At 57.7% G+C, this 24,733-nt stretch overlaps 1 protein-coding gene and 1 non-coding gene across 2 annotated transcripts in view; one reads left to right on the forward strand and one right to left on the reverse strand.

The window, feature by feature from the left end:
* Positions 1-24,733, reverse strand: part of CDK5RAP3 (CDK5 regulatory subunit associated protein 3) — a 161,134-nt gene that overhangs the window by 65,487 nt on the left and 70,914 nt on the right. The gene's annotated exons all lie outside the window — the stretch shown is intronic.
* LOC132219478 (small nucleolar RNA SNORD88) lies at positions 3,451-3,541 on the forward strand. Its single transcript, XR_009449479.1, has one exon. It is a non-coding gene; the product is annotated as a small nucleolar RNA SNORD88 (small nucleolar RNA).

The raw sequence follows: 24,733 nt of genomic DNA on the forward strand, positions 1-24,733 counted from the left end.
CTAACCCCTCCTTTGTTTTGGGAAACTCCTATGCATCCTTCAAGACTGTGTTCAAAGTCTGGCCTGGCCGGTTTGGCTCAGTGGATAGAGCATTAACCTGCAGACTGAAGGGTCCCGGGTTTGATTCCAGTCAAGGGCACATGCCCGGATTGTGGGCTTGATCTCCAGTAGGGGGCGTGCCAGAGGCAGCTGATCAATGATTCTCATCATTGATGTTTCTATCTCCCTTCCTCTCTGAAATCAATAAAAATATATATTTTTTTAAAAAAAGAATCTGAACACAAATCTCCCACCCAGCCTTAGCCTGTTCCTCCTCTGAACATTTCTTGGCACAAGCGTGAGTAGATTGCACACTTCTTTTCACTTCTGACTCCCTGCTAGATCTTGAACTGCCGCAGAAGGACTGAGGCGGTACACAGAGGACTGGCAGGAAATGTTCATTGAGCTAAAGAATGGAGATTTGCATACAATCTGCCTAGGACTTGTTTATATAGACCACACATTCTGTTCCCAGGCCATTTTTCAAGTTCAGATTGCTTCACTGTCAAGCTAAGGACTCCACCCGGGTTCAGTGACTCAGGGGTTCGGGGAGGGGAGGTGGGGCTGAATATCCCGCTGGGCTGCTGCCAAGCCTTTTGTGGGATGAAAGCTGGGGGCAGCTGTGCCTCTCCCACCCCCGGAGCCCCATCAGGGAGACAGCAGAAGTGAAAAAAAAAAAAAAGCGTGCATGTGTGCGCGTGGGAAGACGGGGTGCAAACACTTAAGAAGAATTTGGCAGCAATTTTGAGTTACTTGAATGGTGCTTCCCTTTTGAGAGTTGCCATTTTCTTATTTTTCCTTCATTTCTAGCCGATCTGGCCCCTCTCATACTAGAGGCACAGCCCAGGAGGGGGCCACTTCCTAAGGAGAGGACCCCCTTCTACTTTTGTCAGGACCATTAAAGTCTCTCTTTTTTTAAAAAAAAAAATATTTTTTTTATTGATTTCAGAGAGGAAGGGAGAGGGAGAGAGAGATAGAAACATCAATGATGAGAGAGAATCACTGATTGGCTGCCTCCTGCAAGCCCCCCACTGGGTACCAAGCCGGCAAACCTAGCATGTGCCCGGCCCAGAATTGAACCTGGGACCCTTCAGTCCACAGGCCTACGCTCCGTCCACTGAGCCACACCGGCCCGGGCGACCATTGATGTCTTAGAGCATCACTTGCAATTCTCACAACTTCTGTTCCCAGAGATGGCTTCTTTCAAGATGGCCCGTCCTCAACAGGGAAGGAGGCCAGGCAGCCGGCTTCTCAGACCCATCGGAGAGCTTTTGATCCATTCTGAAGTCTGAGTCCCGTCCCAGGCCAGGGACATCAGAATCGCTGGGCTTGGGACCCGAGTTCCTCAGGTGACTCCAGCGGGCAGCCAAAGGTTGAGAACCACTCCTTCGCCCCAAAGCATCTTCCCACTGGGGGTGCCCAAGTAAATAGTTCACGTGAACAGCCTGTACTTTCCACCCCTGCCCACTCCTGCCCCTCCCCTTTCTGAATTTCTCCCCTCCCCCACCCTACCGGCCTCAGTCTGCGGAGCCAGTGCCGGCAGGTGGTTCCTGCTATGTCCCAACATCAATCGGGGAGACAGCTCTTTCCCCGCGTGTCTGGGGCAGGTTCTCTCTCAGTGATGTTTACCTTCTTGTTTCCAGCTGCTTCCTGCTCCCGTTCTCCCCGTTTCTAATCTACAAAGCTAACCATTCCCCACCCCTGAAGGCCCCATGTTTATCTCACCCACCGCGGCACCTTCCACTCCCAGCACATTTCTGGACACCTAGGGGGCACTCAGTACATGTTTGTTGACCGACTGATTGACCGACCATATCCTTCTATCACTTTTCAAGGGCTTGTCCCCCTCCCTTCCAGCCCCAGCTTCTCACACGTCCATTTCTCGTCTCCTTCCCTGACTGCCCCTTACCCCTTCCCTCCTCATTTTCCCAGTGCTTTTCCTAACATTCCCTTGGTCCTCCTCCTTTCCATGCGGCTGCCTCCATCTAGTTGGTACCAGAGAATGAGTGTTGGTCCCCAAGGATGTGGAGGGCACTAGTGGGAGGGATGGACGGACCCAGAACCCAAGTCTCTGCCCTTGAGAAGCTCCAAACCCCTCTGGGGTCTCCTAGGACGAACCACACGTTCCCGCTGCTGCCGGACGCCCAGAAGCTAGAAGGGTAGCAGTGAGTGTCCCAGCTCCTGACTCGCTGTTGGTCCGCGCTCACGGCCACGACCCCGGTTTATTGTTTATTTTTGAAGCGTTACAGCCAACTCAGCCTTCTCCAGGCTGCTCATTCTGCCTTGAGGATTTCCCCAGTAGCCTCTGCTTCTCTCTTCCCTCCTGGGGTTTTCTACATTCTCTTCTCTTTCCACCTGCCGAGAAATCAGAGTTGCCGACTTTTGGAACCACCTGGACACTCTCATATTCCCAGAGAAAGATCGGATGAGGCCAACACCTCGTTTAAATCTTGGTTATTTTTTCCCTCCCAGGTTCACCTATTTCGGTTTCCTCCGTCTTCTGTGAGCATAAAAAAAAAAAATGGACAGCCGAAACCGGTTTGGCTCAGTGGATGGAGCGTCGGCCTGCGGACTGAAAGGTCCCAGGTTCGATTCTGGTCAAGGGCATGTACCTGGGTTGCGGGCACATCCCCAGTGGGAGATGTGCAGGAGGCAGCTGATCGATGTTTCTCTCTCATCGATGTTTCTAACTCTCTATCTCTCTCCCTTCCTCTCTGTAAAAAATCAATAAAATATATTTTTTTAAAAAAATGGACAGAGGTTGTAAAAGACACCTCCCTCTTATACTGTGGCAGCTACCCCACTCAGCACCCTGGGTGCGCACACACACAGCCAGCCCTCCTTTTCCTCTGCCCAGGGATGCCCCTCCGGACCCATGGACCCATGCCCTGGCTCATCACCTCCCTCTGCCTCCTGGTTCCCCTGCCCAGGCCGATGGCTGTCCACCAACGGCCATGGAATCTTCCAGCAAAGGCATTCCACCCATATCTCCCCCAGGGTTCTTTCTCCTTCCCTGGTTCTTCCCACGCCAGCCCCTTTGGGATGCGGGCTGTGAAACTGAGGAAGAAAAGGCAGCTTCCCACCCGCAAGAGAGAAGGAACCTTTAGGATGGAAGGCACCGGGGCCCCTCAGCCTTTGCATGGCACCACCAGGGGGCGCCCAAGCCCATGGCATCTCCAAAAGCGGAGGCTGGGTGCCCCCCCCCCCCCCCAAAGTATAACTGAAATATAGCGTTATATTCCTTTCAGGTGCACAGCATAGCGATTCGATATTTATATATATTGTGAAATTATCACCACAACAGGTCTAATCACCATCTGTCACCACACAAAGTTACCTGTGTTGTTGTTGTTTTTTCTTGCAATGAGAACCTTCAAAGTGCATTCTCCAAGCGACTCTCAAATACCTCATACGTCCCCATGATGTCCAGCACTGGGCTCTGACCTCCCCTGAGGACATGGTGCCCCCTGGGATCTTTGACACCCAGGGGTCTGAGGGACCCTGGGAAAAAAAAAAAAATACCTCATACACAGGGTTCTTAACTTACAGGGACGGAAGGCAGGCATGGAAATTCCATTTAACAAGCACGCGTTGCGTGCCTACTGTGGGCCAGGCCCAGACCCTGCTTCACCTGGAAACAGTATGTGGTCCAGCCTCCACCAAGACTCCCTGGAAAGAGCCATTTACTTGCCTCTTGGAGGAATCCTGGCCTACCTATCCGCTTATGTCACCACCTCTGGTAACAGCGCCCTCGCTCACTTCATCCTCTTCCCTGCGCTCAGCCCCTCTCCACCTCTCCTGGCCCCGGCCACAGCTCCATATCTGCTCCTCTGACCCCAGCCACAGCTCCATATCTGCTCCTCTGACCCCAGCCACAGCTCCATATCTGCTCCTCTGACCCCAGCCACAGCTCCATATCTGCTCCTCTGACCCCGGCCACAGCTCCATATCTGCTCCTCTGACCCCAGCCACAGCTCCATATCTGCTCCTCTGACCCCGGCCACAGCTCCATATCTGCTCCTCTGACCCCAGCCACAGCTCCATATCTGCTCCTCTGACCCCGGCCACAGCTCCATATCTGCTCCTCTGACCCCGGCCACAGCTCCATATCTGCTCCTCTGACCCCGGCCACAGCTCCATATCTGCTCCTCTGACCCCGGCCACAGCTCCATATCTGCTCCTCTGACCCCGGCCACAGCTCCATATCTGCTCCTCTGACCCCGGCCACAGCTCCATATCTGCTCCTCTGACCCCGGCCACAGCTCCATATCTGCTCCTCTGACCCCGGCCACAGCTCCATATCTGCTCCTCTGACCCCGGCCACAGCTCCATATCTGCTCCTCTGACCCCAGCCACAGCGGACTGGCACCTTCCCTGCAGACCACGGTGGGTGGTGAATTTCCTCGGGGTGGGCACTGTCTCCCTCTCTCTTCTGGGTCCCCGACCCTCTTCTGTGGAAGCCCCATCTCTGTTGCCATTACTAGCTTCCTGTTTCCCCAGACGCCCCGAGTGTGGGTTCAGGGAGGCCACTGACTGGGAGGCTGGGGGGCTGGGGGGCTGGGATGGGGAGCCCCACTTCACCTGGCAGTGCCGATCCAGCCGGCAGAGACTCGGGAAGTGGGCGAAGGTGGCGATAACAATAACAATAATAATATTAATAATAACACCGGGGCCCACTAAACGGCTGTGAGGTGCCCTCTAATGATCCCTTATATTTATAGATCCCCTTCTCTTCCGAGACACTTCAGAGCCCTCGCCCAATTAACCCTGCCGCTTCCCTGGGAGGGACAATTAACCCGTCTTTTATGGCCAGGGGAAACCACGGCCCTGAGAAGGCGATGGAGGTGGCCAAGGCCACAGGTGCATTAGTGACAGCGGCAAGGTGTAGGGTAGCACTCTCTCCTTCCTTCCTCCTCTGTCCGGCCCCACGTAGGTAGACGTGTGTGCCCGTGTGCACACATGCGCACACCCACCGTCCATCCCAAATCTGCCTCGCCAGGGACTTCGGCATCTGGGAGAGGCTGCAACTGGGGCAAAGGATGGCTGTCTGGGGCAACGAGGCGGGACCTCCCGGGTATCGCCGAGGAGGCCTTCTCATGGCCAGCCGCGGCTCTGCGGGAATCTCTCTGTTCTGTGTTGGGCAGGCCTCACGCCTGGCAGCGGGCCAGTCAGGACTACGCCTCTCCCAGTGTAAGGACTCAAGAGGAAAGAAATATGGGGTGTCTGGGGCCCGTATACGACATGTCCCCCACTGACAGCGCCCCGCAGGTGTTCACCCTGAAGAGCAGTGTGAATGAAGGCCCCCATGAACCCCTCCCAGCCCCGGGATTGGGGATGGCACCGTGATTCTGAGCAGAAGAGGTGGGGTAGCCCTCGAGAGGAAGAAGAGAGCGGCAGTGATCTGGCCTGGAGAAGAAGACACTGAGGACTGGAGCCGGGGAGGAGGAGAGAGACGGTGCTGGGGCTGGTTACTCAATCTCAGCTTCCAGCCCTGGCCCGTTCGGCTCAGCGGATAGAGCTTCGGCCTGCGTGCTGTGCTGAAGGGTCCCAGGTTCGATTCTGGTCTAGGGCACATGCCGGGGTTGTGAGCTCGCTCCCCAGTAGGGGCCATGGAGGAGGCAGCCGCTCAATGATTCTCTCTCATCATTGATGTTTCTCTCTCTCCCTTCCTCTCTGAGATCAATACAAATATGTGTTTTCTTTAAAAAATCTCAGCTTCCAGTCTTCACCAGAAAAGTAAAACCGACACAGGGAGAAAGAAGCATGCTTCTGGTCCTGAACTTGGGTGTGGAAAGAGGGAATGTGCTTTTGTTTGCAGCAGCAGGGAGCAAGGTTCTCTCATGGGAGAGCTTCCTGCTCATACAAAGCAACGCCCTGGAGCAGGGGACAGCCCAGGCCGTGAGGTGGAAGTGGGGTGCCACTGGGCTAATACGGACTCTGGTTGCAGTCCGCTTGGACGCTGGGACTGGAGGGTTGCTCGTGGGTGAGTCCCCGTTTGGAGAGAAGAGCAGTGGGAACCACTGTGAGGCGGCCGAGGCTGGATGCTTCACATCGCTGAGGCTTCTGGACTGCCCGCCCCCCTCCACCCCACCCCACAGCTTCACCCCTGACTCTCCTCTTGCCTCTGACCCCTGACCCCGGCAGCCAGGGCCTGGGATGGATGGCCCCGCCCCCAGCTCCAGGTTTCCCGCAGAAACTCCCAGGTCCACATTGCTGAGAGTTTACTAGGGCTCCCAGCTGGGTCCCACCTTTGATCTGGCTTCAAAAAATAAAAGGCCGTCCCAGGAGAGCAATTTTCCCGGCCTGCTGGGGAGGGAGGCAGGCTGGAGGCAGGTCCTGACCAGCCCGGCCCACTCCTCCTGGAGCCTGAGGTCTGACGCTGGTGGCAGGAGGGCTGAGGGCCACGGGAGTGAAGCCCTCTTCCCTCTCTGGCTCCCTCCTCTCCCCGCCAGAGCGCCCAGCTCAGGTGAGGCTCCCAGCCCAACCGCCTGCCACCCAGGAGGAAGGACGGTCCAGCTGCTCCCCTCACCAACTTCCCCCACACGGGGCTCCCCACCCCAACCTCTTGCCTATTGGGCTGGGCGAGAGCAGCGCCCTGCTTGGGAGGCCAGCGTCTCTCCCCTGCGCCCCTGGCCCGGTCCTGGGAAGCGCTGCCTGACCTCAGGGTGGGGCCTGGCCATGGGCAAGTCTGCCCACCTGCTGGGCACCTGAGACATGACTCAGTTGGCTGTCGCAGAGCCAGCCCTGGTCTTGGACGAAGGGGTGGGGAGGGCAAGGTCAGGCTGGAGAGAGGTCAGCCTTTTAGGGTGCTCCCTCCCCATTCCTCTCCCCGCAGAGCTTCAAGGCCCCGGCCCAGGATCTCCATCTTCCCCGGCAGAAGCCCCGCCCCCTCCCAGTTCAAAGGCTCTGGCTCCTCACCTGTCCCAGATGCTTCCCGGCCCTTTTAAGTGGTGAGCAGCGCAGCCCTCCCCCACCCAGCTGCGGCTCAGGCTTCTCCATGCAGGTGCAGGGAGCCTGGGGGACCCGGGTGATGGGGCGCAGAGTCCAGCGTCTGAGAGGAAGCAGAGACACACGCTCAAACCCAGCTGAGCTGCCCCCAGGGATGTGGAGCCCTGGACACAGGGCCATGGACCCACTTGCTCATCCTTCCTTTGGATGAGGTTCCCAGGGGAAACCGCAGCTGGTTTACGGGGCAAGAAGTGAGGGCTTTCTCTGTGCTTCCTGATTGTGCCATCTCTGCCTCCCTTCAGGGGAGACTCCAGCCACACCTACACACTCCCGAAAGCACTCCCTCAATATCCCGACTCCTCCAGAAGCGGCCTGAAGCCACCCACACTCCTGCTCCCACTTCCAGGCCACGGCTGCCCCCCCCCCTCCCCTCACCTTGCCCCAGGCACCTCTCCCCGACCTGGGGCAGGGAGGAGAGTCCAGGGTGGGGGAGGAAGTTGGGAGTCACCTAGTCTGCAGGTGGGGCGGGGTCCCCATGGCGATACCATCTTTCTGGCAGCTCCAACCTGTTCTATTGGTGAGCGAGGTTGTTTTTTTTTTTTCCTAGAGGAGAAAGGTGAAGGCTTCGGAGGGGAGTTATTCTGGCTCTGAAGTGTCCTTGCAGCTCCCCAGGCCCCTCCAGGCCTTGTGCAAGAGCTGTAAATCTCTCACCACCCACAGGCCTGGGGGCGCCTGCTGCTGGGACTTTCATGTCGGGAGGTTTTATGCGTTTGCTCCCCTGTCAGGCTCCACAGCTCCTGCCCCGGGCCTCTCCCCAGCCTGTAAAAATCCAGTCCCATAAATCTTAGCTGCCCCCCTAAGGGCCAAGCAGTGTTCCTCCCATTCCACCTCCACCCCTAAGCATCCCTCCCCCACGAGAGATAGCAGAGCAGTGGCAGGAACAGAGGCAAAGGGCTTCCCAGGAGGGCCGCAGTTGGGTGGGGCTCTCTGGGGGGCCCCACCCCCCCCCACCCCCCCCACCCCCCCCACCCCCCCCACCCCCGTTCTCTGCAGCAGCTGCTGCCTGGTGGGTTTGGACATTGCAACCGAAAGGTCCCCTGCGGCCGCTTCCAGAGCTGGAGGGGCTCCTGGGGGGTCTCTGGTTGGGAGGCCCTTGGTCTCCGTGGCCTGCTAGCATCCACCTGAGCCTCCTGAGACAGGTGGCTGTCTGTCTGCCAAGCCCCCAGGTGTAGTCAGAAGTGGCAGGCAGCCCAGCGACTATGCCACTTTCCTGGATCCAAATGGGGAGCCTGGAGAATGGGAAGGGGATGCTCATGCTCGTGGCTGAGACCTGGAGGGGTCCCGGATGACTTGTAGGGGGTCAGTGAATTCCATAGTAAAACACAGTTCCTAACTTCCCAGTCTGATGGGGGAGACTGGGCACTCCCCCAGGACTGGGCCAGAGAGAAGGGGGTCAGGCTGCAGGCCCTGGGGTGAGTCTCGGGGCTGGGCCAGGAAGGGAGGGGTGGGCTTGTTGTGCCTGGGGACCTCTGGCTGGAGAAGGGGAACGCAGGACCAGCCCACGAAGGAGGAAAAGGTGGGAGCTGCAGAGGGACAGGGCGTCTCCGGTGGAGGGAACAGTCTGTTCGCAGGTTCCCAGGGGGAGAGGATGCGGCCTGGGCAGGAGCCCAGAGCAGTTTGTCAGGAAGGTGAGGAGCCTGTGCCTGGCTCTGCCCGTCCTGGAGTCAGAGGTGAAACGGAAGGTTGGGAGCGGCCAGGTGGGCACTGGGAGAGAGGGCAGGCAGCGAATCTCCCTTCTGGAAGAGAGGACACTGGGAAGCCCGCATTCTTAGCAAATGAAAGTCATCCCACCCACCCCTCCCCATCCCACCAGACCCAGATTCAGCCTGACTTACAGCCCATCTCCCTATTATCACTGTCAGGCCAAGATAGTGCTCGTGGCCGCCATTTATTGAGCAGCTTCCTGCATGTTAGGCACTGCTCTAAGCACTTTACATCTACTCATCCCACTTTACAGATGAGGAAACTGAGGCACGGGGAGCTTATTGGCTGAAAGGAGAGGTGGCCACCCAGGATCACCCAGCTGGATAATGGCCCAGTCAGAATTCCAGCTGCAGAGCCCGGGTTCTTCGCCTCTGCCCTCTACTGCCAAGGACCTCCTCTGTACCTCCCCCGGCGCCCACAGAAACCAACGGGGGTGCTGGCCCCTTTCCTCAGGAAAGGAGCAGCGTGGCTAACGTTGTTCTGATCCTCTCAATCCCCTTTGCTTCCTGGGGATTGCCCACCTCTGAAGCAGCACCAGGGACTAGCTGCTGCCTCCCTCCCCGTGCCCTGCTGCCGCTAGCACCCAGCAACCATCAAGAAACTGGGCAGCAGCAAAAGTGAAACTGACTCAGCTGGTTTCCCACCCCCCACCGAGGGAAATGGGGAGCAGCCTGGGTTGGACAACAACCAATTAGGCACTTTTTATTGCTCACGCCGTCGTAATCCTCGGAACTTGGCCAGGATGGAGAGGAGGAAATGGGAAAGGATGGAATTCCAAGAAACCTTCAGCGTTCATCCCAGCGTTCCCCCGCTGTCCGGTGGGAGAGCCCCGCTGCCATCCAGGAGAACTCCAAGCGGGGCTGCAGCCCTGGGCTCTGTGTCTCCTGAGAGTCCTTCAATATCAGAAAGGGGTTTTCCCCCGGCTGGTGTGGCTCAGTGGTTGACCCATGAACCAGGAGGTCATTTCCGGCTCGATCCCCAACAGGGGGCGTGCAAGAGGCAGCCAATTGATGATTCTCTCGCATCATTGATGTTTCTATCTCTCGCTCCCTCTCCCTGCCTCTCTCTGAAATAAATAAAAACATATTTTTTTAAAAAAAAAACAAGAAAGGGGTTTCTCCAGTCCTTTGTTCCAGCAACTCAGGGAAGAAGAGGAATCGTGTCTCTGTTTGTTCCCAGAACAGAGTCAGCAGGGAGCAGGCACCCGCACGGTTTCGGAGGCCTCTGTGGAGCCTCTGCACGCTGGCTCAGGGGTCAGAGGGTTACAGGTGTTTCTAGCACAATCTGACTCTCAGGCCAGTCGCTCTCGGGGGACAGTGGTTTTGTCTCCTTCAGACTGAACACTCCTCGAGACGGTGTCTTCCAAGAGCGGCCATGCCTCACTTGTCCCCGGCCCCTTCCTTCAACCGCCCCGGGCAGAGCTCTGTCCGCGGTGGGCCACTCCTGCTGTCCATAGAACAGTGATTCTGGCCTTGACCCCAAGGGGGCTACATCCTGGTTAGGAAGTGCCACCGTGGCCTTTCAGAACCTCCATGTGCTCAGCTGTAAAATGGGGTAATAATAGAGCCCACCCGGGGTTGTGAAGGTGAACGCCTGGCCCACAGCCAGGGCTCTGTCCATGACGGCTCTTATCAGCTTCTTGGGAATCTGAGACTCCTTCCAGCAGAACACAGGACGGGACTCCAGGAACCCAGGCATTGAGGGGTCGCCCTCAGAATGCCAGGGGCCGAAGCTAGCTGGCCTGGTGGCTCTGTGGGGGTCTCTGGCTGAGACCCAGGTAGACAGGTGAGGTCCATTATCTCTAAGAAGGAGCAAGGAGGGCTGTGGTCGCATGGGCAGCCTCAAAGACTTGGCGCAGAGAGCGTAGCCATTAAAATGGGCATCAAGTTAGGACCCAACTGTCTCCGCCAAGTGGAGAGGAGCAGGGACTGTGCATCTCAGAAGGCCAGGCAGGAGTTTGGTGGCTTCTATGCCAGGAAAGCAGTGGTTTCGAGCCCCACAGAGATGCTCGGAGGGTGGTGGAGGGCTGGGCATGGGCAGGGGATGGACACAGAGACCTCTCCCAGATCAGGGATTCCAAAATCTCCCGAAGGAGGAGAGAGGACAGAAGGTGAAACCATACCCAAGCTGAACACACACCGTCTTCTCTGCCAGGTTAGAGACACGCCCCCGTGTTCAGAGTGGTCCATATGCCCCTGTCTTAGGGGAATGGGGACCTGGGGGTCATGGCAGCTGCTTCCAGGGGGAGCAGTTCTCCCCTGAGTGTGGACCCTGATGAGGCTGAACGTATTGACACTTGGCCTGGAGCCAGGCCCTCAGGCAGGTGGGGCGGGCGAGTGGGAGGAGGAAGGAGCACCATGACCTTACAGAAGAGATAGCCCAGACCCCAGCGCCCTGGGTATTGGGCCCGGAGGCAGAAGCCAGCTGGAATGGGGAAGTGCGGTGGGAGGAGGGGCTCTGAAGCTCTTGGGAGAATCTGGAAGGAAAATGCTCTTTTCTTCCTTTCCGAGTTTCAGTTTCAATGCAAAAGTCGCCTCCACAGGAAAGCCTCTCTATAAGCCCACGGCTGGCTCCCCCCTCCCCCACCCTCCCTGGCCAGTACTGTGACCAGGCTGCAAGCGGGTCCTGAAGATGACACAGTCAGGGAGCGGCTGGTCAGAGAGGGAAGACAGGGTTCTTGACCACAGAGATGTCCCAGGCTGATGGGGGAGATAGGGCGCATTCCTGACCCTCCGTCAGAGCCCGGGGACCAGCTGAGGTGGTGCTAGAATGGAAGGGCATCTAGGGAGGGGGCTGGGTGCGGCTGTTGGGACAAAGCTTCCCAGAGGAGAATGTGAAACCGATTAAGGGAGGGAGGCCAGGGAATGCCATTTAGCCTTAAGCTCTGCCCCTTTCTCCAGAGAAGAAACTGCCTGAGACGCTACAGCACATCTGAGCCAGGAGTCTAAGTCCCCCTTCCCCCCAGGTTTTGGGGAGGGTGCCAGGATAAAATGCAGGAGGTGGAGGAGGCGGAGGGCTAAAGGGGTGAGTGGGAGAGGCGGGGAAGCTTGTCATTTTGGTGAAATTCGTCCCTGGCCCATGGATGACCCAGAGCCACTTAAAGGAAAAGGAGAGAGAAGAGGCCAGTTGAACAGGTCCCGTGGCCGCAGTGAGTCAGGGTGCCGGCCGTCTGATCCTATGAGCCAAATCTCGAATCTCTGGGGCTTTAAAGGCTCCTTGTGTCTGGCCTCAAAGCCACCGCCCGAGTAGTGATCTGCCCCCTCCCTCTCCTCCTCCTCTTCACGCCCCTTTGCTGCTCTCTGCTCTCTGACCCCAGAGCCTGCAGGACCCCTTCTCCCTGGGAGGCTGAGTCACTTCTCCCCTTACCCAAATTTGGGGAAGACACGGATAAGAAAATGGCAGGATGAAGGGGCGATGCAGCTGGGCACAGGGCATGGGGGCCAGAGAAATCAACGCTGTCCAGCTAATGGGAGGCCTGGCTGCTGGTCCCCCTCCAATAGGCACGTGGAATTTAACCCTTTGTAAGGGGCGGGCCTGTGTAGAGTGTGTGGGGAGAAGGTGAAGGTGGAGAGAAGGAGGAATTAATGTGGGCCCCCAGAGCCCCTTTATGTGGGTGCTAATTGCCATTAGAGCAGCGGTTCTCAACCCGTGGGTCGCAACCCCTTTGGCGGTCGAACGGCCCTTTCACAGGGGTCGCCTAAGACCATCCTGCATATCAGATATTTACATGACGATTCATAACAGTAGCAACATGACAGTTATGAAGTAGCAACGAAAATAATGTTATGGTTGGGTCACCACATGAGGAACTGTATTTAAAGGGCCAGAAGGTTGAGAACCACTGCATTAGAGGCAGTTAATTAGAAGGAAACACTGCATGGGGACAGGACCTTTCAGCTCTGGGTCTGAACCTGTGGGGACATCAGGGAATTCCCATCAGCCCCTGCTCTGGATAGGGCCAAGTCGGGCCAGCCCAGGGGGTCTCCTTGGGTATTTTCTTAAAAAAAAAAAAAAAAATATATATATATATATATATATATATATATATATATATACACACACACACACACACACACACATTACTGAATTCAGAGAGGAAGGGAAAGGGAAAGAGAGATAGAAACATCAATGATGAGAGGGAATCATTGATTGGCGGCCCCCTGCATGCACCCTACTGGGATATGCCCTTGACCGGAATCGAACCCGGGATCCTTCAGTCTGCAGGCTGAAGCTCTATCCACTGAGCCAAACCAGCTAGGGCTCCTCGGGCATTTTCCAGGTTAAGACCGTTGGCCCGCCCGACCTCTCAGTAGGAAGGACCTAGATGGCCTAGCCAGTGGTCGGCAAACTCATTAGTCAACAGAGCCAAATATCAACAGCACTTCTTCAAAACAGACTCGCCCAGGCCGAAAACCGACTTCTGCGCATGGGCCACGAAGTTTCAATTGCACTGTATGTGCGCGCCCGCACGTGGTATTTTGTGGAAGAGCCACACTCAAGGGGCCAAAAAGCCACATGTGGCTCGCGAGCCGCAGTTTGCCAACCACGGGCCTAGGCCATCCTCCTGGCGCCAGGCACATTCATGGGGGTGGGTCTCCTTGGCAGAGCCAAAGGCTCCTTAGAGCCCGTCCGAGCCAGGATGGGGCATGGAACGGGGGGGGGGGGGGGGGGGCAAGGAATGGGATGTGAACTGTTCGCTCTGTTGGAGGAGAGGAAGGAAGAGGGTGTCTCTTGAGCTCCTGGACACTCGCCCCCAGCTCACAGGCGTTGGCACCACAGGCCTGCGCCTGACTGGCTGGGGGAGCTCAGAGCCTGGCTGAGCCCCAGTCGCAGGAGGGAGGGAAGACAGTGGCGAGGGGGTGGGATGTCTCTTCCGCCTGGTAGATTAGTGACTCTGAGACAGGAGAGGGCCTGTCACCAGGCCCATAAATAAAGCATCTGCGTCTCTCCCTCCATCTGTGTTTATCTGTCTGGCCTCCCGTTTCCGGGACAGGAGATGTCTCCGCACCCCCAGCATCAAACGCCTGGCGCTGGGAGGAAGGCGGGGCAGCCTCCCTTGGCCTCCGCTCTCAACCTGTTTCTGCTTCCTCAAATCCCTTCCTCTCAGCCCTCCCTCTCCAGCCCGGTCACTGATTCCAAGAGGCCTCTGGGATGGGTGGACGGGGAGGTGGGGTTGAGAGCATGATCCGGGGTCTCAATCAAACAGCTCTGCCATCTCCTCTCAGTGCTCATCCTTGGTGGCCTCCAGAGAAGGTGCCCTGGGGCCCAGAGGGAGGTGAAGGGTAGGGATCACAGGAGCTGGGAGGCCTGAGTGTCTTCTAGGAGCAGCGCCAGGGGAGGGAGGCGGGCTTGCTCCCTAGTGATGCTGAGGGGCCAGGAGAGGGGCCTCAGGCAGAGAGCCTGGTGCACCGCCCCCCCCCCCCACCACCACTCCTCCCAGGATGTAGTGGCCACGGGGAGAAGACCCTGCCTCTCCCCTCCTACCTCTGCTGACTTTTCCTCTCAGCACCCTCCTCCCCTCTCTCTGCTTTCTCAGGCCCTAGGCAAGTCCAGGCTGTTCCTAGAACCCAGGACATGCCACCAGGGCTTTATAAAGTGTGGTCCTCAGGCTACTTGCATCGACATCCCTGAGAAAGGGAAGGGGAAATGCTTGCTTGATGTACGGAGTCAAGAGGGGTTCAGGACCTTTCATTTTAATGAGCGTCCAGGGGATGCTGGTGTAGTTCAGGCTGGAGAACCACCCCTTTGTGCTATCGGAGGTGCTATCAGGCTGTCTTGTTCTCCTTTACATTCTCGGAGCCCAGCACAGCGCCTGGGACATGGTAAGTGTTCCGTTCCATAGACATAGGGAGATGGAATGCATTTCTAGACGGCGAATGCCCCTTCTTTCACGCCAGGCCTCCTTCCCTGGCCTCACCAGCAACCCCAACCTCAAGCTCTTGCTTTCTGCTCAGGGTAATGCCAACATAGTCCAGCCAGAACCCCCGGTGTCACATGTCACAGGTGACCCCCAGCGTCACATGGACTGGCACTCACAGAAACACTCTAACGGTAGGGATTGTGGGTGCCAGGGCAGGTTGGGAGGCGTCTCTCACTGGGGCAGGTGAGGCCGCTCAGCTCTCCCCTGATGCCACATGAGGCGCCATCTCCGTCACCCACCCACAGGGAGCAGTGCTGGGGTGCAGGGCCCCTGTGCCCGGGGCAAGGAGTGGCCGGAGTCAGGGAAGGGGAAAGTCACAGAGAAGGAACATGATCAAAACTGCGTGACCGTGACCGAAGAGCCAGCGCTGCGTGAGGGCTGAGGCAGAGACAGCACGCCTGCTGCACACTCAGGGTTTCCCAGGGGCCCGGCCGTCCAGGCGGGAATGCGTGCACGATCCCTCCTCCTCTCTAAGCCTCCGTTTTCCTGAATTCAAAGGAGCACCTCTTGAAAGAGAGCCGAGGCTCTTGCAGACGTGGCGTCCCCTCCTTGGGCCAGGGCCAGGGCCATCCCGTGTTGCTGCCTCCCTCTGTGCATCTGGTTTGCATGGCATTGCTTGGGCTGGACCACAGTGCAGTGGGCAAGTGAATAGAAAGTGCTGGCGCTCCAAGGTAAGGAGTCTGCCTGAGGCGAAGGCAAGAGACGATGTGGAGGAGAGAAGCTCAGGAAGGTGCCTGCAGCTACAGTGAGACCCCCCCCACCGCCCCCGCCCCAGGCACACTCTGATGGCCTTTCCAGCTCCAACTAGCGAAGGCAGCCTAGGACTATAGAAGCCCTAGCACTGCCCTCCCAGGAAGCCTGGGAGGGGAGGGAGCAGGGGACCGAGGTGTCTGGGGTGGTCAGGAAGCTCTGATGAAGGGCAGTCAAGCAGGGTCCCAGGACCCCCGGGGGGCAGCAGGAGCCTGGGAGCCCGATCCATGAGTGCAGTAACATGGGGATGGCAAGCCGAGATGATGGAGGCTGGAGGCTTGGGAGAGGAGGAGACAGATGCCAGGCCAGAGTTTGCTGAGGGAGGAAGAGGCACAATCACCCGGGCAGGAGGGGGGGATGGCCGAAGCTGCCACCCTGGCCATCACTGGGGGTTGGAGGGGACGCTGAGACATGGGCCAGTGGAGGCAGGAGAGCAGGCTGTCTGGGTTGCTCCCCTGTGGTAGGTAGAACGTTTCCTGCTGAACCCAAGCTGGGCAGGTCAAAGAGGCAGCGTCCTGGCCCTTAGAGAGAAGTGCTGATCTGAGGGCGGAGCACAGGGCCACCTGATGGGAGCTCTCTGTCCCTAATGAAGGGGACAGCATCCTCGCCTCTGGCCTCCAGTGGCGGTGGGGGCACCACTGGGCACTATACACACTGAGCCTTCCAGGGGGGAGGGGACCCCAACATAAGGTAGCAATCAGCTCAGCAGGCTCAGCAGGGGAGGCTTCCTGAAGTGGATTTTGAGGGAGGTTTTGAAGATGGAGAAAGATAGGGGTTAGGAGTCCCTCCTCCGTTGGCCTGGAGCAGTGAGGGCGGTGAGCTGGCACAGCGGCCTCTGGGCAGCAGCCCTGGACGGCCCTGGTGCAGGGGAGACCCCACCTACGGAAGAGCCCTGTTTCAGGGGAACGGCTGAGAGGAGACATGACTTGACCAGGGTGACCCCGCTCCTCGGAGGCAGAGCTGAGACCAGAGACCAGAGACCAGAGACCAGATCTGCAGGCTCCTCTCTTGCCCGCCCCGGCTGGCGAGCTGACAACCTGGGCTGCTATCAGAGGGCCCCCAGCGCAGCGCGGGGCCACCTTCCAGGCGGCTGTTAGAACCGGGAAAGTACCTGACTCTCCCATGGCCTCTGTTTCCCCATCTGTACTTTGGGCCCTTTCATCTAAGGAGGGGAAAGTCCTTTGCAGGGAGGTCCCACGTGCATGCGAGGTCCTGGCGGGACCTGCTAGCAGTTTTCCTGTAGGAACAGGGGTGGCTGGAGCCGGGAGAGGAAGGGCAGCAGAGGCCAGGATACCCCCAGCGGATCCCGTGCTCTACTTCCCAAAGGGCCCAGTCTCAGGATTTTGGGGGGGGGGGGGGGAGATGACTACTTTGCATTTAATTTGCATATCAATGGTGTGAATTCCAGGCTGGCCGCTCGCTCTGGAATCTCCCTGGCTCCTGCTCCCTCCTCTGTGGTTTCCCCACCTGTCTGAGAGCCTCCTGGTTGCCAGTTGTGTGGCCACGCTGGGGAAGGGGGGTGGGGGTGGGGGTGGGGGTGCAGATGTTGGCGACTGGCTTCCCCAGGACCAACAAAGGGCCTTCCTGCCCGCCCCCAGGCCCCACTGGCCTCCCCGCCGCGGGGTGCCCGGGAGGCCTCCCCGAGGCCTGGTGGGAGGCTCCAGGCTGGCTGATGGCCTCCCACCGCTCAGCCTCCCCGAGAGCAGGGAGCCCAGCGGGAGTCCCTCGGGCCCTCCCCTGCCGCCGGGGCTGGCGAGAGGGGTCCCTGCACCCCTACCCTCCTCGCCCTCTGCAGAGGCCGGGGCCTGGGCGGCAGTGGGCCGGCGAAGGGCTGTCCCCTCCCACTGGAGCCAAATAATTGCCTCCTGCTTTGTTGTGTGGTGTCTGGGGCCCGGGGCCTCTCATTTGTGGGGACGTGCTGTGGCGAGAGCCTCCCAGCGTAATTACCCTCCTCCCATCGCCGCCGCCGCCACTGAGCCTCCCGCGTCCGCGGGGCCTTACACCGCCGGCCGGCCGGAGGGCAGCTCCCCCCGCGGCCCAGACGCAGGGAGCTCCCCTCCCCGCCCCACACCGTCCTCCCGGCCCACAGCCTCTCCGCCGCCCCTGCCCCCATTCCCTGCCTCTGGGACAGGGGCTTTTCTGGTCTGAAGACATCCATCCCTACCCTGTCCTCCTCCCCCGGGAGCCAGACCAGGGACGGGGCCCTGGGCACGCGCCTCGCCTTGCGCAACATCTGGACAGGAGACACACCTGTCCGGACTCGTCCCGGTTATGGTTGGAGCGACCTGCAACCCTGATACCTGGGAGAAAGCACTCCACTCAAGCTTCTATTCCCCCCCCCCCCTTTCCTATTTCTCAATCACCAGTTTATCTATCTGTTGGGAAGGACAGGAGGAAGAGAGGATGAGAGATAGTGCGTTCCTGGCGCACTCACACATCAAAGAAGAAATAGACTTCAGCTAAGAAACAGACACAGAACAGACACAGAGGAGCCACAGAGAAGGCCGCTGTAGAGAGCCTCGGGCGCACACAGGGAAATAGAGCTTTCCCTTCTCTTAAATCGAGACAAAGTTAGAAATAGAAAAGGCAAGATATGTATTACATCGCGTGTGACTCTTGGAGAGAGTCCCCCCCTCCCAGGCCTCCTGGGGCTTGCAATGCTAGGGCTGCCACGGTCTGGTCCGGGCTGCCTTTGCTACGTGGAGCTGGAAAGGCCATATTTATTAAACCTTGTGTGGCTCTTGGCGGTAAATGAAGGCTGGCACTGGGGATGGAGAAAGACAGCAAGAGGCTTGGGATGAGCCAAGACTCTTAAGTTATGAGGAGACAGTCACGGGTCACAAAGGTTTGCACGTAGTAGGTGCTCCCTCAACTGTAACTGGTGGTAGAGGACCCCTCTCTCCTGCGACCAGAACACTGACAATTTAGATGGCAGCAATAGGGATGTCAGGTGGACTTCCAGAAGAGAGACTTTCCAAACAGAAGAACCATTCGTCATCAACAAAGATCCTACTCTGTGCCAGACACTGTTCTGGGTGCTTCTGGCACAAGTATGGAGCAAAGGATCCTTGGGAACACTTGAGGTGACGCACGCTGCCTGCTGGAAAGTGGATCAGAAAAGCACAAATTCCTCTTCTCGGGAGGTTTTAGGGGTGCTACTTAGACAGGATGGGTGCAGGGCGTCCTGGATTTTGCCAGAAAACTAGGGAAGGTGAGCTCTAGCTCCAGGCTATGGAGACCATCTATCTCGCCAGTGGAGACCAGATCACCCGTGGTGCACCCACTGAGTTCAGAGCAGGGAGGGTGCATCCCTCCGGAGGTCACAGGCCACAGGCAGAGGTTCAGTCTCTGGGATGGCTGTGAGTTCTGGGGTACCAGCTGGGAAACCCAGGCATTGAGGGTCTCTTCTCATCCAGATAAGGTGAAGTGAGGAGTAAGCGCCTTCATTGTGGGGAGGGAAACGCAGCAAGCTTAGGATCCTGTAAGGTGATCTCATTTCTCCCTCAGTCTCGAGGCAGGTCCGTCTTCAAAGAACTCTTCATCGCCCTCCTGGTTCTCTTCTCACTCTTGGGAGGACTTCTCTCGCCACCCCACCCCCACTCCCACCCTGCATCGGGGATTGTCCTGAAGGTCCACTTGAAAGCCCTCTCTCTCATTAGCAACAGGGGAAAGCACTGCTTCCTGTCCTTTTCAGGGTGGAGGATGGACAAGGAAGCAAGGCTGTCATTTGCTGAGGTGGGGACCACAGGCTCCTCCACAAACATCCCTCCACCTCTACCAGCTACCTCTTTTAGGCCCTGCAGCAGAGGCAGGAGATGAAAGGGACAGAGCTGACCCTGAGGGGAGGGGGGAGAGCAGGTGGGACCTGACTGGGAAGGATTTCAGGAGCAGATAGAGGGGGTGGGGCAGAGGAGAGCAGGGATTCTGGCAATCTCATTGGTTCCCTTGGCATCAAAGCATCCATTGGCTTCAGCACAGTAGGACCCATTAGTGTGTTTATGTTGAGTATGGTGGCGGTGGTAGGAAACTGGGTGCAGAATCCTAATATACCAATGTGTTGACTCTGCATAGCTTCACGTTCCTCCTTCCCACCCACACACAAAGGCAGCTAAATCCTCCAGAATCTGCCCTCACCGGGGCTCCATTCTGGAGTGACCCCTCTGATCTTCCAGCTGAAGAAAGAGACACGTGTGAGAGCCCCTTAAAGGAATCATAAAGCAAAGATCGGGCCTGACCTGTCAAAATACTGTAATGCAAATGTTTAGGAACTATGACATGCATATAGGAAAGTGTCACGCGCAGAGGGCACCAGTCAATCGTGAGTGGAAAATGGGGTGCATTTGCACCGAGTGATCACACCTGGGTACCCGGTGGGCAGCTCAAGGATCAGAACATAACCCTACCCCAAAGCCCTTGATGGGTCCCCTTCTGGTTACTAACCACACACCCCCATCCCCCAAGGGTAACGGAATCTCTGTTCTGACTTCAAAGAGCATAGATGTTTTTTCACCTGTTTGTTCCTCCTTATAAATGGAGTCATATCCTGTGTGTTATTGTATCTGGCCTCTTTCCCGCCACATGTCTGTGACATTCATCCTTTGCTTGACTCTGAACCCGGCTGTGGGGGGAGGAGTGGGATGTATCAGAGGTGCTCCCCTTTGGGTCTCAAACTCCGGCTCGCAGAGATCCCTTTCAGAGCACCCCCCCCCCTTTGCTGGTGCTCTAGACTCCCAGGTTCCAAGCAGGAGGAACACCCTGGAAGACCTTGTCCTCTCGGGGCTCCTATCCAAGCTGGGATCTGGGAACCACTGGTCCCAGCCACACCCCTCCAAAGGGACTCCAGAGGAAGTCCCCAGCCGGGCGGGGGAAATTAGATGGCGCTTTGAGATCTCAGGATGAAAGGACTGCCCAGGGCCATTGTCCTTGGCCTCCTGTCCAGCGTGGTGGGGGAGGGGAGGGAGTACCCTGTCCCCTCAGGCTCTAGGGATGGGCATCAGCCTAGTGGGGTTGGCACTGCCAGGCTCTGGAGGGTTTTTGTTCTGAGAAGCTCCTGTCCAAAGAGGCAGGGAGCCCAGGCCCGAGATATTGGGGAGTGGGGGACCCAGGGCCCAGGCCCCAGGGTCTGCCCCCCACCTCCCGGGCAGCGCCCAGACAGCCCGGCTCTGGTGCCGTGTGTGGTTTCAGGATAAGCTGCCGATGCCACCCAGAGCGCCCTGCTGACAGACAAGGATCTCACCCGCTTTCAAAGACGCCCTTTCATCTGCCAGGGCTAATTACACCTGCAGAGCGGAGGAGAGGGCACTGGAGCCAGCCCCCTCCCTCTTCTCCTGTCCCAGCTCCCAAGCCCCCTGCCTCGGGAACCCATCTCCTCCCTCCCTTCTGCCAGTTTTAAAGCTCTGGCGGCAGCCTGGGCACCTGACAATTATGGCTCCTCTAGTGACAAGTGGCCCTGTCTCCTGGGAGGGAGGCACGGGAGAGCAGAGGGCTGGAAGGTGGGCCTGTCTGTGTACCTGAGGGTCTGGGTGGCATCAGGAGGGTTGCTGAGAGGCACTGGGGAGCAGATGAGGGCTCATGAGTGTGAAAGTTCAAGTCTATGGTGGAGGCAGTTTAATGGAAGCCAGGAGTACTTGGCAGCTCTGTGCTGGAATCCGGTTTCATTATTTTATGAGCTGCATGACTTGGCTTCTCACTTATTTGAGCCTCAGTTTTCTCTCCTATAAAACGGGGATACTAGTACCCACCCCACAGAGTGGCTGGGGGGAATAGGGGAGCCGATGCAGCTAAGGGCTTAGCCTTTGGCAGGGGTTTATTGGGGCTTGGGGGAGATGCCAGTTCACGGGAAGGCTCTTTGGACTCCCAAGACTGTGTGGTCTCCATAGTACACGAAGTTTACTCTTCTTCCAGCTCTTAATGCCCTGCTTTGTGACAATGCGTATGAGTCCGAGTCTCCTATCACCTTGCAAACAGACTCCTTGGTGCCGTGTTGTATCTGTCTTCAGCCCAGCACTCAGGGCAGAGCAGGTGCTCACTACACCATCAGCTGTCGTGGGGGTGGAGTGTGTGGTGGAGGCACATGACTGAAGGGCTCCCCTGGAGTGTAGGGGAGTCTCTGAGTCAGCATGAGTGTGTGTGTGACCGTGTGCACCACAGTGACAGACTGAGAGGGGGTACGTGTGTGTGGGTGTGTGTGCAGGAGAGGTTACTGTGGGCGTATGAGGGCCAGAGTGACTCCACAGCGTCTGTCTGAGTTCAGGTCTGAATGAGCCTCTCGGTGAGTGATGACCTATGAGGGTGTGTGGACTGAAAATGTGTGTGTGTGTGTGTGTGTGTGTGATATGGCAGAGGATCTACAGGTGTGATTGCATGTGAAACTGAGCAGGAGGAGCTGTATCCATCTGTGTCTGGGGGGTGGAGGGGCGGGGCACATGGCTGTGCCTAAGGGTCTATTTAGGGCTTCCAGTGGTAGTGAGCTTTTTTTTTTTTTTAATATATTTTTGTTGCCTTCCGAGAGAAAGGGAGAGGGAGAGAGAGAAACATCAATGTTAAGAGAGAATCATAGATTGGCTGCCTCCTGCAAGCCCCACACTGGGGATCAAGCCTGCAACCCAGGCATGTGCCCTGGCCGGGAATTGAACTGTGACCCTCTGAGCCACGCTGTCCGGGCAGCAGTGAGCTCTTTAGAAGAGCAAATAAGGTCCCCAACCAAGGTCCTTGACCTGGGAGAGAAAAAATGGAAGGGCCCACTCTTCCCAGAGCAGAGTAAGCTGGAGGCAGCTACCTCCCCAACACCACAGCCCTCCGCCCCCGCCTGGTTCAAGGGAACAGATGAGGTGCTGGCGATGGGTGGGCCCCAGGGGCTGGGGTGGGGATTGGCCCTTGAATGGAAGGCACGAGGCCACGCTCCAGGGGTTCTGCACTCAGCCCCTTCATGGTCCTACTACCCCAAAGCAAGGAAGTTCTGCTTGGTGTCTAACCTAAATCCTCCATAGTCCAGGCCAGCCTAGGCTCTGCCCTCCCATTGTCACATCCTCACAGAGACATGAGCCATGGATCATGGAAACCCTGGATCCTCAAGTCAGGAAGCGCTGACATCAAGGTTTCTCCACTTTCCTTCTAAGCCTCGCCATTTCTCTTTACCTTCTCACGTCCCCTCCTCTGACCGTGTCCATCCCAGGAAAGGTAATGCCCCAAGCTCACCCGGACAGCGGGTCCTTCTAGAGTCTAACCAGCTTCCCTCATGTTCTCAGGCCCTGCTCAGGGGCTGGGAGCAGGGGGACCCCACTGGAGCAGCTCAGTGAGATGGGGGGGGGGGTGTCTGATGGCCTAGCTGAGGTCACCGGCCACTGCAATACGTCAGCGGTGGGTGTGCCCATCCCAGCCACCGCACAACCTCCCTTTCATCTTTTGTTCCTGCCAGCCCGGCCCGTTCCCACTGTGGATTCTCAGATTCCCAGCGTGGCGTATCCGATGAGCCAGAGTCTTCGCCCAGACACGATCTTCTCCTGGCCCTGCCCTCTGCTCACCTCCTCCTTCCTGCCTCCCTCCCAGCCATAGGGAAACCACTTTTTTTGTGGGGGGGGGGGGAGGGTTAGGGGGACAGCTGCTTACAGTCTCCCTCCTTGCTCTTCTCTTTGCCAAGCCACCACCTGCCACCAGGGAAATGGTGGTCGGACACAAGGAAGAACTTTTCGGGGTGTTATCAGGTGGGGAACTTGGGCAGGCGGGAGGCCCCACTTTCCCTGGGAGCATGAGTGCTGGTCAGTGCGTCTGAGGAAAAGGAACAGTGTGCCTGGGGGCGGAGAGGTGGGCAGGGGACTTCTCCAGTCTCCCTTTTGCCCTTGGATGATGCCATCCTCAACCCTTTGTTCCCCACAGATGTTTGGCTGTTCCAGTTTGGCAGCCAATCCCCAAACATGTCTCCATTCACCCTGGCTTAGAGCTGGGTTTCCACATCACCGGCAATGACTGCTCACCTTGCACCCTCTCAGCTGCCCTCTTGACCCTGTGTCTGGGCTCCCAGCCCCTTCCTCCCCAACTTGGGCTGATCTGCCTCCTCATTTCCAAGAATTCTGTGGCTTGGATTTTCTGCTCCAAACACCTTCTCACATCTTCTTCCCCCTCCCCGCCCCCAGGAAGCCCTCCCCTGGCCTTTCTTTTTCTTCCTGCCCTACCCCATCTCCCCAGCCCTGATGTCCATTCCCATTCTCTCAGCCAGTCTGCCAGGGTGTCTCCTGGTGTGTGGGTTGGGTCTTATTTAGATAAGCCAGGAGTTCCCTGAGATGGGGCCTGGATCTCCCCCCACCCCAATTAGAAACACCCCAGGGAGCCCTGGCTGGTGTGGCTCAGTGAGTTGGGCGTTGTCCCATGCACTGAAAGGTTGCTGGTTTGATTCCTGGTCAGGGCACATGCCCAGGTTGTGGGCTCAGTCCCCGGTGGGAGGCCTGCAGGAGGTAGCCAATCCATGTTTCACTCTCCCATCCATGCTTCTCTCTCTCTCTCTCTCTCTCTCTCTCTCTCTCTCTCTCTCTCTCTCTCAAAAATCAATATTATTTTAAAATAGAAAGAGACACCCCAGGGATATTTCCCCAATTCTCAGGAAAAGCCCTTGAGAACAGAGGGGATAAGGGCGATTGTCAGAGGAGGTGATGGGAAAGATCTGGCAAGAGCTGAAGAACAAATAAGAACTGTGTCTCCCCTGAGCTCTGGCCCAGGAAGCAAGGCAGAGAAGAGAAAGAAAGAGTTGTGAAAGTTTAGTGGGGAGGAGTTGGGGGGGGGAGGGGAGGCAGCGGGGAAGAGAAAGAGTTTTGATGGCTCTTCTGATGGATCTGGCCAGAGGGTCCTGGGAAGCCTTTAATAAAGCAAAGGCTGAGAGAGGTGACATCCCTTCCTAAAGGGCAGGCGTGGGGGAGGCCAGCTTTGGTGGCCAGTTGTTGAGGGCAAAGGGAAGCTGCTCCATCAGCCTCCTCTTTCTGGGGGCCCATGTGCCAAGCAGTGGTATTTGGGTGCCCGGGCTCCCTGCAGCGATCCAGAGTCACAAAAGGTGCGAACAAAAGCCCCCAGGCAGCCTCCAGTCTTGGCCTGGAAGAGAAGCCATTGGGTTCTAATCCTGGATCTGCCATTAATTAATTTGCTGAGTGATCTCTGGCAAGTTCCTCAACTTCTCTGGGCCTCCCTTTCCTGTTCCCATCCCTCCACCCCATGAACAGGTGCCTGCGGAGGGAGGTGGAGCCTCCTCCAGGCTCGCCCTGAGGCAAGAGGACGGGTGAGATGACCTTCCCAGAGGCCAGGGCCAGTGGCTTGGTCATGGACCCT

Source organism: Myotis daubentonii, chromosome 16 (assembly GCF_963259705.1).
Source record: "Myotis daubentonii chromosome 16, mMyoDau2.1, whole genome shotgun sequence".
In the NCBI taxonomy this organism is placed as follows: Eukaryota; Metazoa; Chordata; class Mammalia; order Chiroptera; family Vespertilionidae; genus Myotis; species Myotis daubentonii.